General features: G+C 37.2%; 1 pseudogene; it reads right to left on the bottom strand.

Moving 5' to 3' along the window:
- Positions 1-14,262: 14,262 nt before the first annotated feature.
- LOC113882235 lies at positions 14,263-15,192 on the bottom strand (annotated as a pseudogene).
- Between the last annotated feature and the right edge of the window lie 206 nt (positions 15,193-15,398).

Here is a 15,398-nt window from a genome sequence, read left to right as displayed (position 1 = left end):
AAGCCTATGCCCCAACCTGTAATGCTGAAGAAGCTGAAGTTGAATGTTTCTATGAAGACCTACAAGACCTTTTAGAACTAACACCCCAAAAAGATGTCCTTTTCATTATAGGGGACTGGAATATAAAAGTAGGAAGTCAAGAAACACCTGGAGTAACAGGCAAATTTGGCCTTGGAGTACGGAATGAAGCAGGGCAAAGGCTAATAGAGTTTTGCCAAGAGAATGCACTGGTCATAACACTCTCTTCCAACAACACAAAAGAAGACTCTAAACATGACATCATGATGGTCAATACTGAAATCAGATGGATTATATTCTTTGCAGCCAAAGATGGAGAAGCTCTATACAGTCAGCAAAAACAAAAGCAGGACCTAACTGTGTCTCAGATCATGCACTTTTATTGCCAAATTCAGACTTAAATTGAAGAAAGTAGGGAAAACCACTAGACCATTCAGATATGACCTAAATCAAATCCTTTATGACTATACAGTGTAATCATTAGCTTTGGGATTAAAGAAAATATGTGACTAAGACAAAGACCCAGATGCCTTATCAACCTACTTAAGAATTAACTCTCTCAATATCATCCAAGGACATTTAATTAAATCTGTGAGTTCATCATATTCTCTACTGTGTATGCTCTTTCTTGAATTATGTTATATTTTTCCATAAATATATGTCTACTGCATTTAAGTCTTTAGGAAATAATTCTGCACTTATTATCTCTATTTTCTAAAATTACCTGGAGGGCTTGCAGAGCTAACTGCTTTCTAGACACTTATTGCTAAGTATTTCTGTCTGTTAACGTGGATAATACTGTACAAAGGATAGAAGCATACTAGGTTTGGGATTTTCCTTACTTACATTGTTCTTACATGCAAGGATAACTCATTGAAAAAATTTTGGTGGGTTTAATGATTTTCTAAGTAGGTTTAATTTTTGTTTTCCTTGTCTGATATTATCCATACTAGATTTTCATAATTAGAAATATTGGAAATTTCTTTTTTCTATTGACGTGTAGTTGGAATACAATATTATATTAGTTTCAGGTATATAGCTTAGTGATTCCATATTTTATATTCTCGATATATAGTTATAAAATATGGTCTATATTCTCTATTTGTACATCATATCTTGTATCTTACTTATTTTATATCTAATAGTTTGGTTACCAGCAGGGGGAGGCATGAGAGGGAGGCAAGATTTGTGAGTAAATCAGGGGGAAGTTTGTCATCTTGGTACCTGTCATGAGAGATTGTAGAGCCTAGCCCATCTTTCAACTGAACATTTCATTGTGACCTCAGTCAACATGAAGAAGAAAAACAATAGCAAAAAATGGATCAATGGTCATTATTTTAAGACATGTAATTTTGAAACAGTGTTTATTTAGCAAACGATAACTAGAACAGTAAGAGTAAATACATCAGAAAGAAACAGTTCCATAAAATATAAAGTATTTGAAAACCACTTATTCATATATATGACACAAAACATGTATCCAAAATATATGAAGCTTTTTTGTCAATAGTAAAAACAACAACAAAAATGAGCAAACTACTGAACAGATACTCTCATCAAAAAGGTATATGAAAAATAAGTTAAAACACAAAAACTTTCTCAGAATCATTAGTTACTAAGGCAATGACAACAGAGCCACAGTAAGATAATATAACACAAATGCTAAATGGACTAAAATTAAATACTGATCATAATTAATCTCTGCTTCATCTGATTTCTCATTGGGAAATTAACAGCAACAAAGGTTTTCTTGTTAGTTTTGATATTTTTCTCAGTTTGTTCTTTTACTTATTTCTATAAATCTGGGAAATTTATTATGCTAAAGTGTATATAAATGGTACATATTTTATATTGGAAAAATGATCCTTAATGACAATTTTTGATGCCTTTTATACGTCACTGTCATTCTTGGTTCATCTCTGCTTCATCTGATTTCTCATTGGGAAATTAACAGCAACAAAGGTTTTCTTGTTAGTTTTGATATTTTTCTCAGTTTGTTCTTTTACTTATTTCTATAAATCTGGGAAATTTATTATGCTAAAATGTATATAAATCGTACATATTTTATATTGGAAAAGTGGTCCTTAATGACAATTTTTGATGCCTTTTATACGTCACTGTCATTCTTGGTTCTGAGGATCCCAATACTAAAATATCCCTGTACTCCTGTGGAGATATTGTTGAGGCAAAGCTTAAACCATAACCGATTTTTAATAGTTCTCCACTAAAATCCAGAAGGTGATGAGCTTGTTTCAAAAGAATTTTACTATGATTATTTGCTTTTCTATTACACATACAGTAGTGTAGAATTGTTTCTACACTACACATACAGTGTATGTGTATACAGTGCAATACACACTATGTATTACACATACAGTATGTAGAATTGTCCTTGATCACCTAATTCTATTCCTCTCCTTTCTAATTTCTCCCTCAGTTACTTCCACTTCTTACATGGTGTAAAAATCCCTTGAGTTACATTTTGTTCAGTCAGAACCTTGCTATACCTTTTTAACAGGGTTGCTCCTCAAAACCATGAAGACTACTTCTTCATGGTAGATCATTTTGATCTACTCCCACTCAACAACTGAAACCTGAATTTGGGTAGCTAGCTTATTATTACAAACTGGATAATCTGAAATATCTCACAATGCAATTTGTGTTTCATTAAAAATGAAGATCTTAAATAGTTTAAAAGCTTGTCTTAAGGAGAAAACATATCCCTCAGATTAAAGTAAGTGAGAAAAAAAAAATCTATGCTTAGAGTTTTCCTTGTGCCTTGGTGACACTAAAACAATTCTATGTAGGCAAATATCACTCATATTAAGGTCTTCTTAGAATGTAGTTGTCTGGTCCCCACATCTGTAATGATATAGAATGCATGACATGGTTCTGAAATGAAGTATATCGTAGCTCTCTCCTGCTGTGAGAATGACTAGGAGAGCCAGTGGGTGTATAAAGGCAGTGTTGTTCCTCAAGCAAGGCAGCACTTTGAGTAACATAAAGATTAATAATATATTGAGAGACTCCAGAAAGTACACACTACATCAATTTTATAAATACAAAATGAACATTTGTACAAGAAACTTTTCTATTTAAAAATAAAAAATTAACAGTTTTCTACAGTCTCATAGTAAATGTACTCTGTTTATGGAAAGCCATTATTAGAGTATAATATACACATAGAAAAGGTATTTTCTGGATTTAGAAAAGGCAGAGGAACCAAAGATCAAATTGCCAATATCAGCTCGATCATCAGAAAAGCAAGAGAGTTCCAGAAAAACATATATTTCTGCTTTATTAACTATGCCAAAGCCTTTGACTGTGTGGATCACAATAAACTGTGGACAATTCTAAAAGAGATGGGAATGCCAGACCACCTTACCTGCCTCCTGAGAAACCTATATGCAGGTCAGGAAGCAAAAGTTAGAACTGGACATGGAACAACAGACTGGTTCCAAATAGGAAAAGGAGTACTTCAAGGCTGTATATTGTCACCCTGCTTATTTAACTTATATGCAGAGTACATCATGAGAAATGCTGGGCTGGAAGAACCACAAGCTGGAATCAAGATTTTCAGGAGAAATATCAATAACCTCAGATATGCAGATGGCACCACCCTTATGGCAGAAAGTGAAGAAGAACTAAAGATCCTCTTGATGAAAGTGAAAGAGGAGAATGAGAAAGTTGGCTTAAAGCTCAGCGTTCAGAAAACTAAATCATGGGATCTGGTCCCATTACTTCATGGGAAATAGATGGGGAAACAGTGGAAACAGTGGCTGACTTTAATTTTCTTGGCTCCAAAATCACTGCAGATGATGACTACAGCCATGAAATTAGTAGACACTTACTCCTTGGAAAGAAAATTGTGACCAACCTAGACAGACAGCATATTAAAAAGAGAGACATTCCTTTGCCAAGAAAGGTCTGTCTCATCAAGACTATGGTTTTTCCAGTGGTCATGTATGGATGTGAGAGTTGGACTGTAAAGAAAGCTGAACACTGAATAATTGATGCTTTTGAACAATGGTGTTGGAGAAGACTCTTGAGAGTCCTTTGGACTGCAAGGAGATCCAACCAGTCCATCCTATAGGAGATCAGTCCTGGGTGTTCATTGAAAGGACTGATGCTGAAGCTGAAACTCCAGTACTTTGGCCACCTGATGCGAAGAGCTGACTCATTTGAAAAGACCCTTATGCTGGGAAAGATTGAGGACAGGAGGAGCAGGGGACGACAGAGGATGAGATGGTTGGATGCCATCACCGATTCAATGGACATGGATTTGGGTGGACTCCAGGAGTTGGTGATGGACAGGGAGGTCTGGTGTGCTGCAGTCCATGGGTTTGCAAAGAGTCGGACATATGTGAGCGACTGAACTAATACACATAGAAGGGTTTCCCAGGTGGCTTTAGTGATAAAGAATCCTCCTACCAATGCAGGGGTCATAAAAGACTAGGGTTCAATCCATGGGTTGGGAAGATCCCCTTGAGAAGGACGTGGCAGCCCACTCCAGTATTCTTGCCTGGAGAATCCTTTGGACAGAGAAACTGGGCAGACTACAGTCCATAGGGTCATATAGAGTCAGACATGTCTGAAGCAACTTAGCATGAATGCATTAATAAATACATAAAATTTTAATCTAAAAATGTGTACTGCAAGAAAACTTTCAAAAATGGAAAGATTCCTACACCCAGAACCAGAAAAAAAGGCACATTGATAGATTCCCAGAAATCCTCCCTGCAGCCATCATAAATGATGTGCAATGTGATATGTTAGTTTGTATATTTTTGAGATATACAGTAGTGAAATCATAGAGCTTTTACTATTTTATTTCTTTTTTTTTTATCAGTATTATATTTGTGAAATTTTTCTATGTTATCATATGCAGAAGTCATTAATTCATTCTCATTGTTTTATAGTTTTATTACACACAGACTGTGATAACATTGCTTATCTAATCTATATCAAGGGTCAGTGAACCTGACTCATAATGTTTTATTGGAGCTGGGGCATACTATTTATTTATATATTATGGGCATCTGCTTTTGTGATACAGGAAAAACTGTTTAGTTGTGACTAAAATTTATGGCCTAAACCCCTAAAATAAACACTATTAAATACTTCAAGGGCTTCCCAGGCGGTGCTAGTGGTAAGGAACCCACCTGCCAATGCAAGAGACAAGAGACACAGGTTTGGTCTCTTGCCTGGGAAGATTTCCTGAAGAAGGTCACAGCAACCCACTCCAGTATTCTTGCCTGGGGGATCCCATGGACAGAGGAGCCTGGGGGGTGACAGTCCATGGGGTCACAAAGAGTCAGACACAACTGAAGCCATTTAACATGCATACAAATACTTCAAAGAAAAGTTCTCAAGTCATGATCTAATGTGTTGAAACAAATTTGAACTGGTCCCATTTTTACATAATTTCAAATAACCCAATGGTGAATATTTCTGTACATGTATTTCAGTGGACATATTCATTCTTCACTTGGACATAATTGTAGGCGAGGTAATTTGGGGTTCTAGAACATTTATGTCCAGCTATAGTATTAATAGACTGACATGCTGCTTACTAAGTGCAGTGGCAATTCTCAATCTATTGCCAGTGAGTGAAAGCCATGGCTGATTCACATCCTCACCAGTGCAGTGAGGGATACTGCACTTGCTTACAATTTGCCATTTGGTTAGTCAGTTCAGTCGCTCAGTTGTGTCTGACCCTTTGTGACCCCATGAACTGCAGCATGTCAGGCTTCCCTGTCCATCTCCAACTCCCGGAGCTTATTCAAACTCATGTCGATTAAACTGAGGATGCCATCCTCTGTCGTCCCCTTTTCCTTCTGTCTTCAACCTTTCCCAGCATCAGGGTCTTTTCCAATGAGTCAGTTCTTCACATCAGGTGGACAAAGTATTGGAGCTTCCTCTTCAGCATCAGTCCTTCCAATGAATATTCAAGACTAACTTCTTTTAGGATTGAATGATGTGCTCTCCTTGCATAATGCAATTTCTAACATTTTATTTATTTCAGTGCTAAATAGGTGGATATCCACTTTTGTGATGAGTCTATGAGTTTCTGAATATGAATAACAGAACACACAAAAGGGTCACATTTGAAAATGTTTGCCCTTCTGAAACTTATACTACTTAGATGGCTTCATGTCACCACTACTTTAGGTTAAACAGATTACATGTATCAAACAATTTCTTGTTTGAATATGAAGTGATTCTTTTGTTTTTTATTTTTTTGCATTTTCAAGTCCTTTCCAGTACTGGGGGTGAATTTACACAGAAGTAGAGGCATATTTTGTAGAGACAGATTGTACCAGCTGGAAAGGACCTTAGAGGTAATATAGCTGAAGCCTGTATTTAACTTCAGGGAACCTGGGGGATAGAAAGGAAGAGTGATGTGTTAAATTTAGAGTGGACTTGGATGTCTGGCCCATAGCATGTTTCTAACTAAAGAGAGAGGTGTTCAGGGAAGTCAAATGTTGCTGCCTCTGGCTATAACACAGAACCTCCTACTTACTGGTGTACTGAATATTATTCACGATTTATAATGAATATACCTGTTCAACCCATAACTAGTATGCTGTTATCTGTCTTCTATGTTAGACATTTACCCAAATCTAACATAGTTTTTGCCATATTTATACTTCATTATTTCAGTGGCATGGATGAAGGAATAGGTCAAGATATATGACTATAACATTAACACATGACACACTCATTGATAAATTGCATTTGGACAATGATATTTACCATCACACATTGCACTGGTTTTGTGAGAAGAATGTGGTGTTGAAAGATTAAATGGGAAAAGAATGACGACTATTGAAATAGATAGAGTGTTAATATAGTATATTAGTAAACCAATAATTAATGGCAAAACATTGAAACCGTGGGCTTTCCTTGTGGCTCAGCTGATAAATAATCCGCCTGCAATGTGTGAGACCTGGGTTTGATCCCTGAGTTGGGAAGATCCCCTGGAGAAGGGAATGGCTACCCACTCCAGTATTCTGGCCTGGAGAAATCCATGGACTGTTTAGTCCATGAGGTGGCAAAGAGTCAGACACGACTGAATGCCTTTCACTCACTCGTTGACACCATATTTTATCTGACTTTAATATATTCCAGCCAATGTTTTCTGCCATGTTACTCCTCATAAGCAACAGTTCAAAAGAAGTTTGAGTAAATTAATAAATATAAATTAATAAAATATACCAGAAATAGAAACCTATAAATCTTTTATATTTTGGTGTTTTTACCAAAAGAACTATTCTTAATATGCCATAGTGTTTTACAAATACCATCATGAATAACAAAGGAATTTCATAGGCTTTATTTTTTCATTGTGAAATATTTTTACATAAGGGCATTTTACAATGGCAGCTGGAAAATGTAAGACCATCTGTGGCTTTTATTTACACAATTTTAATGTGTAAATAAGAGTGTTCTTCAGTAGTTTATGATATTGCAAATATATGATTGGATTGTAGCCTAGCTTTCTGAGCAAACTGATTCAGTGTTTTAGCCTTCAGGAAACCATATCAAAGTCAGATGTAACAGTCAAATATCAAAGAAGTTATAGCTTCTTACTTGCAGTGCAATTAACAAATACATGTATCTTTATAATAATATTATCTTAGTGTCCACAACAATTTTATGCACCTTTCAAAAAACTGTTGTGTATATGCATACAATATGTACACACTGTTGTGAGATGTATGGCTGTGTGTGTGTGTTAAGGTACTTACCAAATCTTCAGTTAATTTTGTGTTATTGAGATATAAGTAATAGCCAAAAAATTTGCCTACTGGTTTTAGGTAAATTCACATTTATTTATTTTATATCCCAGGCAAAATTCAGCGCTTGGTTAACAAGGATGGGATGCTCAGTTCTTTAGCAAACAATTCACACAAACAGGGTGATATAAAGCAATACCTTAAAGGTGATTGTAAACCATAGAAAGGTGGACATTTAACCAGGGTTGACAATGAGGAGAAAGGAAATAAAATTATCTTGGAAGAAGTGCAGAAGAATTGATACTTGATAACAACAGCACAATATTGTACTTTAACAAGTAGACAGCTATTATGCATATCTTTAAAGTCTAATCTTTAGATATCTTATTTTTATCTAACTTTATTCAAATGTAATTGGCTAATACCATGTGTAATTATAAGTACCCCATGAGATATACGTATACATTGTGAAATGATTACCACAATAAGGTTGATTAACACATGCTTCACCTCACAGTGTTACCATTTTTAGTGTGGGTATAGTGAGGACTGTTAAGATCTACTTTTTTTCCCTCAAATTTATCAAGTTTTCATTATTTATAAATAGAGGCACCATATACATTTCAGTTCAGTTCAGTTCAGTTCAGTTACTCAGTCATGTCCGACTCTTTGCCACCCATGAATTGCAGAACACCAGGCTTCCCTATCTATCACCAACTCCTGGAGTTCACTCAAACTCACGTGCATCGAGTCAGTGATGCGATCCAGCCATCTCATCCTCTGTAGTCCCCTTCTCCTCCTGCCCCCAATCCCTCCCAGCATCAGTCTTTACCAATGAGTCAACTTTTCGCATGAGGTGGCCAAGTACTGGAGTTTCAGCTTTAGCATCATTCCTTCCAAAGAACACCCAGGACTGATCTCCTTTAAAATGGACTGGTTGCATCTCCTTGAAGTCCAAGGGACTCTCAAGAGTCTTCTCCGACACGACAGTTCAAAAGCACCAATTCTTCAGTGCTCAGCCTTCTTCACAGTCCAACTCTCACATCCATACATGACCACTGGAAAGCCATAGCCTTGACTAGACAGATCTTTGTTGGCAAAGTAATGTCTCTGCTTTTGAATATGCTATCTAGGTTGGTCATAACTTTCCATCCAAGGAATAAGGTCTTTTAATTTCATGGCTGCAGTCATCATCTACAATAATTTTGGAGCCCCCAAAAAGAAAGTCTGACACTGTTTTCAGTGTTTCCTCATCTATTTCCCATGAAGTGATGGGACCAGATGTCGTGATCTTCGTTTTCTGAATGTTGAGCTTGAAGCCAACTTTTTCACTCTCCTCTTTCACTTCCATCAAGAGGCTTTCTAGTTCCTCTTCACTTTCTGCCATAAGGGTTGTGTCATCTGCATGTCTCAGGTTATTGATATTTCTCCCGGCAATCTTGATACCACCTTGTGCTTCTTCCAGCCCAGCATTTCTCATGATGTACTCTGCATATAAGTTAAATAAACAGGGTTATAATATACAGCCTTGATGTACTCCTTTTCCTATTTGGAACCAATCTATTGTTCCAAGTCCAGTTGTAACTGTTGCTTCCTGACATGCATATAGGTTTCTCAGGAGGCAGGCCAGGTGTTCTGGTATTCCCATCTCTTTCAGAATTTTCCACAGTGTATTGTGATCCACACAGTCAAAGACTTTGGCATAGTCAATAAAGCAGAAAGAGATGTTTTTCTGGAACTCTCTTGCTTTTTCCATGATCCAGCAGATGTTGGCAATTTGATCTCTGGTTCCTCTGCCTTTTCTAAAACCATCATGAACATATGGAAGTTTATGGTTCACATATTGCTGAAGCATGGTTGGAGAATTTTGAGCATTACTTTACTAGCGTGTGAGATGAGTGCAATTGTGCGGTAGTTTGAGCATTCTTTGGCATTGCCTTTCTTTGGGATTGGAACGAAAACTGACCTTGTCCAGTCCGGTGGCCACTGCTGAGTTTTCCAAATTTGCTGGCATATTGAGTGCAGCACTTTCACAGCATCATCTTTCAGGATTTGAAATAGCTCCACTGGAATTCCATCACCTCCACTAGCTTTGTTCATAGTGATGCTTTCTAAGGCCCACTTGACTTCACATTCCAGGATGTCTTGCTCTAGGTCAGTGATCATACCATTGTGATTATCTTCGTCGTGAAGCTCTTTTTTTGTACAGTTCTTCTGTGTATTCTTGCCACCACTTCCTAATATCTTTTGCTTCTGTTAGGTCCATATAATTTCTGTCCTTTATCGAGCCCATCTTTGCATCAAATGTTCCCTTTGTATCTCTAATTTTCCTGACGAGATCTCTAGTCTTTCCAGTTCTGTTGTTTTCCTGTATTTCTTTGCATTGATCGCTGAGGAAGGCTTTCTTATCTTTTCTTGCTATTCTTCAGAACTCTGCATTCAGATGCTTATATCTTTCCTTTTTTCCTTTGCTTTTAGTTTCTCTTCTTTTCACAGCTATTTGTTAGGCCTCCTCAGACAGCCATTTTGTTTTTTGGCATTTCTTTTCCATGGGGATGTTTTTGATCCCTGTCTCCTGTACAATGTCACGAACCTCATTCCATAGTTTGTCAGGCACTCTATTTTTTTTTTTTTTTGAGGGAAGACATTTTATTTATTTATTTATTTTATTTTATTTCTTTTTTTAATTTTATTTTATTTTTAAACTTTACATAATTGTATTAGTTTTGCCAAATATCAAAATGAATCCACCACAGGTATACAGGCACTCTATTTATCAGATCTAGGCCCTTAAATCTATTTCTCACTTCCACTGTATAATCAAGGCATTTGATTTAGGTCATACCTGAATGGTCTAGTGGTTTTCCCTACTTTCCTCAGTTTCAGTCTGAATTTGGCAATAGTGAGTTCATAATTTGAGCCACAGTCAGCTCCCGCTCTTGTTTTTGCTGACTGTATAGAGCTTCTCCATCTTTGACTGCAAAGAATATAATCAATCTGATTTCGGTGTTGACCATCTGGTGATATCCATGTGTAGAGTCTTCCCTTGTGTTGTGGGAAGAGGGTGTTTGCTATAATCAGTGCGTGCTCTTCGCAAAACTTTATTAGCTTTTGCCCTGTTTCATTCCATACTCCAAGGCCAAATATGCCTATTACTCCAGGTGCCCCTTGACTTCCTACTTTTGCATTCCAGTCCCCTATAATGAAAAGGATATCTTTTGGGGTGTTAGTTCTAAAAGGTCTTGTAGGTCTTCATAGAACCATTCAACTTCAGCTTCTTCAGCGCTACTGGTTGGGGCATAGACCTTGATTACTGTGATATTGAATGGTTTGTCTTGGAAACGAACAGAGATTAGTCTGTAGTTTCCATTTCTTCTAAGAGATTCCTGACCACAGTAGTAGATATAATGGTCATTTGAATTAACTTCACCAATTCCAGTCCATTTTAATTTGCTGATTCCTAGAATGTTGATGTTCACTCTTGCCATCTCGTGTTTGACCACTTCCAATTTGCTTTGATTCATGGACCTAACATTCCAGGTTCCTATGCAATATTACTCTTTACAACATCAGACCTTGCTCCTATCACCAGTCACATCCACAACTGGGTATTGTTTTTGCTTTGGCTCCATCCCTTCATTCTTTCTGGAGTTATTTCTCCACTGATCTCCAGTAGCATATTGGACACCTACCAACTTGGGAGTTCCTCTTTCAGTATCCTATCATTTTGCCTTTTCATACTGTTCATGGGGTTCTCAGGGCAAGAATACTGAAGTGGTTTGCCATTCCATTCTCCAGTGGACCACATTCTGTCAGACCTCTCCACCATGACCCGCCCATCTTGGGTGGCCCCACATGGCATGGCTTAGTTTCATTGAGTTAGACAAGGCTGTGGTCTGTGTGAGTAGATTGTGATTTTGTGTGATTTTCTGTGGTTTTGGTTTCTGTGTGTCTGCCCTCTGATGCCCTCTCACAACACCTCCCAACTTACTTGGGTTTCTCTTACCTTGCACATGGGATATCACTTCACGGCTGCTCCAGCAAAGCACAGCCACTGCTCCTTACATTGGACGACGGGTATCTCCTAACAGCCGCCCCTCCTGACCTTGAACGTGGAGTAGCTCCTCTCAGCCTTCCTGTGCTCATGCAGCCACCTCTGCTTGAACGTGGGGTTCACTAATGGAAAAACCATAGCCTTGACTAGATGAACCTTTGTCGACAAAGTAATGTCTCTGCTTTTTAATATGCTATCGAGGTTGGTCATAACTTTCCTTCCCAAGAGTAAGCGTTTTTCTTTTTTTAAATTTCATGGCTAAAATCACCATCTGCAGTGATTTTGGAGCCCCAAAAAAGAAAGTCTGACACTGTTTCCACTGTTTCACCATCTATTTCCCATGAAGTGATGGGACCATATGCCATGATCTTAGTTTTCTGAATGTTGAGCTTTAAGCCAACTTTTTCACTCTCCTCTTTCACTTTCATCCAGAGGGTTTTTAGTTCCTCTTCACTTTCTGCCATAAGGATGGTGTCATCTGCATATCTGAGGTTATTGAAATTTCTTCTGGCAATCTTGATTCCAGATTGTGCTTCTTCCAGCCCAGCATTTCTCATGATGTACTCTGCATATAAGGTACATAAGCAGGGTGATAATATACCGCCTTGATGTATTCTTTTTCCTATTTGGAACCAGTCTGTTGTTCCATGTCCAGTACTAACTGTTGCTTCCTGACCTGCATATAGGTTTCTCAGGAGGCAGGTGAGGTGGTCTGGTATTCTCATCTCTTTCAGAATTTTCCACAGTGTATTGTGATCCACACAGTCAAAGGCTTTGGCATAGTCAATAAAGCAGAAAGAGATGTTTTTCTGGAACTCTCTTGCTTTTTCCATGATCCAGCAGGTGTTGTTAATTTGATCTCTTGTTCCTTTGCCTTTTCTAAAACCAGCTTGAACATTTGGAAGTTCACGGTTCACATACTCCTGAAGCCTGGCTTGCAGAATTTTGAGAATTACTTTACTAGTGTGTGATATGAGTGCAATTGTGTGGTAGGTCATTCTTTGGCATTGCCTTTCTTTGGGATTGGAATGAAAACTGACCTTTTCCAGTCCTTTGGCTGCTGCTGAGTTTTCCAAATTTGCCGGCATATTGAGTACAGCACTTTCACAGCATCATCTTTCAGGATTTGAAATAGCTCCACTGGAATTCCATCACCTCCACTAGCTTTGTTCATAGTGATGCTTTCTAAGGCCCACTTGACTTCACATTCCAAGATGTCTGGATCAAGGTGAATGATCACAGCATCATGATTATCTTGGTCGTGAAGTTCTTTTTTGTACAGTTCTTCTAGATTCCCCCTAAATTATTCATCAAATAACAAAGTTTGTACACTTTTACCATTATCACCAATTTCCCCTACCTTTCAGGCCCTAGAAACATTCAACTCACTGTGTTTCTATGAATTTCATCTTTTTTTTTTTTTTTTGACTATAGCACTCAGCTTGCCATGATCTTAATTCCCTTATCAGGGATTAAACTGAACCCAGATAATGAAAGTATTGAGTTCTAATCACTGGGCTGCCAGGGAATTTATGAATTTTACCTTTTAGATTTTACATATATGTGAGATATATAGTATTTTTCTTCCTCTGTATTAATATTTCATTTAGCACATAACCTCACAGTTCTTCCTTGTTGTAGCAAACATGACTTCATAAAAATATGGACGTATGCACTTCATTTCAGTTGGGTTCAGTCGCTCAGTTGTGTCCAACTCTTTGCAACCCCATGGACTTCAGCATGCCAAGCCTCCCTGTCCACCACCAATGCCCGGAGTTTACTTAAACTCCTGTCCATTGAGTCAGTGATGCCATTTCAAGATTTGAATACCTGTCAGATCTTCTGACTACAACCTTTTCATTTCCCAGATTGAATCTTTTTAAAATTTTACTGTAGATCTCTATCCAAAGTAGCTTTTCTTTCTGACTAGTTTTACATATTTTTGTTTTGAAATTATAGTCCTTTATGTTTTATTTCATGATGAATTTGAGGCCAATTATGAATTACTTGACTGTTTTTTAAATTTGTTTTTAGTACTAACTTCAGTAGTGCATAAATTATAAAATCTACAATAATATATAAAAAGGCTACAGGCTCAAAGATCATTGAGTAACTGCACAATAAATCTTAGTGCAATTTAAAACAGTGTTTGAATTAAACAATGAACAAAAAATACTACAATGCAAAAGACAGTAAAGTTTTTCACATAGACAAAGTGCCATATGTATATATATGTATATGTGTGTTTGTGTGTATATATATACATATATATAAATCCTTAAAGCATTGTGAAACATAACATGTGGGAAAACAAAATTAGGATTTAATACAAATATCACTTTAAAAATTTGAGAAATTATTCTCAATTATCCTATCATTTAATTTTAGTAAATCAACAATAAATATATGCATATGAATGCATATGTGTACACAAATGCTTAATACAAATAATTAAAACCATTTATTTTTCAATTTTTCCAAGGCCTGTTTCACATCTTCATTCCTTAGGCTGTAAATCAGAGGGTTTAACATGGGAATCACAAGGGTTTTAAACAATGAGGTCATTTTGTCTTCATCTAGAGAGTATGAAGAACTCAACCTGAAATACATAAAGAGCAGAGTTCCCTGGAAAATTGCCACAGCAGTTAGGTGGGAGGTACAAGTGGAGAAAGCTTTAAAGCTCCCTTCAGCAGAGTAGATCTTCAAGACCGATAGGATGATATAACAATAAGAGACAAGGACTCCTGGAATGCAGCTTAATTCAAAAAAGCCAAAAATCATGAATATCACTAACTCATTGACCTGTGTGTCTGAGCAAGATATCAACAGGAGAGGAGGAACATCACACAAAAAAGTGGTTAATCTTATTTGACCCACAGAAGCATAAATGGAATGCCAATGTTGTGTTTATCAAAGCATCTATCATTCCCACCAGGTAAACCCCAACCATGAGCAGGGAATACACCCCGCTGGACATGCTGACTGCATAGAGCAAGGGGATGATGACGGCCTTGTACTGGTCATGGCCATCACTGCCAGCAGGAGACACTCAGAATCTACAAAGGTACAGAGAACCAAGAATTGCAGAGGACAGCCATAGGAGGAGATTGATTCGATCTTGGCAAATAGGTCTACCGGCATCTTAAGGTCGATGACTGTGGAATAGCAGAGGTCACAGAAGGAGAAGGGGCTGAAGAAAAAGTACATGTGTGTGTGCAGCTGGGGATCCATCCTAATCAGGATTATCATTCCAAGATTTGCCGTAAGATTGATGAGATAAACAAGGAGAAACATTGTAAATAGGATCACTTTGTTCTCAGTGTTATCAGTAATTCCCAAGAAAATAAATTCAGTCGAGGAGGAGAAATTCTCTCTTTCCATTCTTGTTAGATCTTGTGTAAACTTTTGAGAAAGTTATCAAGAAAATCACACATGCATGTTTAATGCTTCTGCACATCTAAAAAAAAAAAATCATAAGGTAGAGCATGTTTTTTTTTTCTTAATTGTCTTTTTATACTTAGAAAATAATCCAGTCTTGTACCTACTCTTTAAAGAGACATAGCTGTCTATTATGCAACAATAAAAGG

The sequence above is a fragment of the Bos indicus x Bos taurus genome, chromosome 23 (assembly GCF_003369695.1).
Source record: "Bos indicus x Bos taurus breed Angus x Brahman F1 hybrid chromosome 23, Bos_hybrid_MaternalHap_v2.0, whole genome shotgun sequence".
Classification (NCBI taxonomy): domain Eukaryota; kingdom Metazoa; phylum Chordata; class Mammalia; order Artiodactyla; family Bovidae; genus Bos; species Bos indicus x Bos taurus.
The sequence above is the reverse complement of the archived record's forward strand: the minus strand, read 5'-3'. Positions and strand labels throughout refer to the sequence as shown.